Here is a 1,043-nt window from a genome sequence, read left to right as displayed (position 1 = left end):
TCTTTATTATTTACATTAACTTTAGATAAAAAATTAGTTCAGACATATAATTAGAAGATTAAAATATAATTAATAAGATAATTTTATCTAATCTAAATATAATAAAAAATAAGTCATATAAATAGAGATTTTGTATAATAAGAAGAATTAGATATAAAATTAAGAGCAATTTATAGAAATAAAATGATTGAAGGAAACTTTTATGTAAATATAATATTGGCAAACTCTAGACACAAATGCAATAAACGTAATTGTATGTAATCTGCTACACCTTGTAGCGAAACCCAATTGAACGTAATCCGCTACAGGATGTTGCAGATTACGTTGAGGACTTCAATACTCATAAACCGCTACACCTTGTAGCGGTTTATGACCAAATTATGTTTGTGCATAATCCGCTACACCTTGTAGTGGATTATGAGTAGAGTGGGTGATTATATATACCGTGTGAGGCTGTAGCGTAAATCATTTGAAGTAATTTGGAAAGAAAGTTAGAGAGAGAAAGTAGAGAGAAGGGAGAGAAAATGAAAATTTGGAATTTAAACTTTGACATTTAACATTTAATAGTAAAGGTAGAGAAGTAGGATTTTAAGTTGTGGATGGTAAATTAGTAATTTTAAAACACAAGTAGCTTAAGAATAGAAACATAAGCTATAGTTTGGTGATGTCATTGTTAGAAATTAAGCCGGTGTTCTTTATTTCTGAAAATGCAGCCAACCCGATGTGTGTATAGCGTCCGTAGGCAACAGAATATGCCGTTACATGATAGGATCATACCTTACTTAGAGAGGGCTGGGTTGTACCACTTGACTACGTTGAACGCACATTGGTTCTGGTTGGATGAGTGATGAGCGGATAATTTGTATGCTTTTTGGCATTGTTTTTAGTGTGTTTTTGGTATGATCTAGTTAGTTTTTAGTATATTTTTATTAGTTTTTAGTTGAAATTCACTTTTCTGGACTTTACTATGAGTTTGTGTGTTTTTCTGTGATTTCAGGTATTTTCTGGCTGAAATTGAGGGACCTGAGCAAAAATCTGATTCA

The sequence above is a fragment of the Arachis duranensis genome, chromosome 4 (assembly GCF_000817695.3).
Source record: "Arachis duranensis cultivar V14167 chromosome 4, aradu.V14167.gnm2.J7QH, whole genome shotgun sequence".
NCBI lineage: Eukaryota > Viridiplantae > Streptophyta > Magnoliopsida > Fabales > Fabaceae > Arachis > Arachis duranensis.
Note: the sequence above shows the minus strand (reverse complement) of the source record.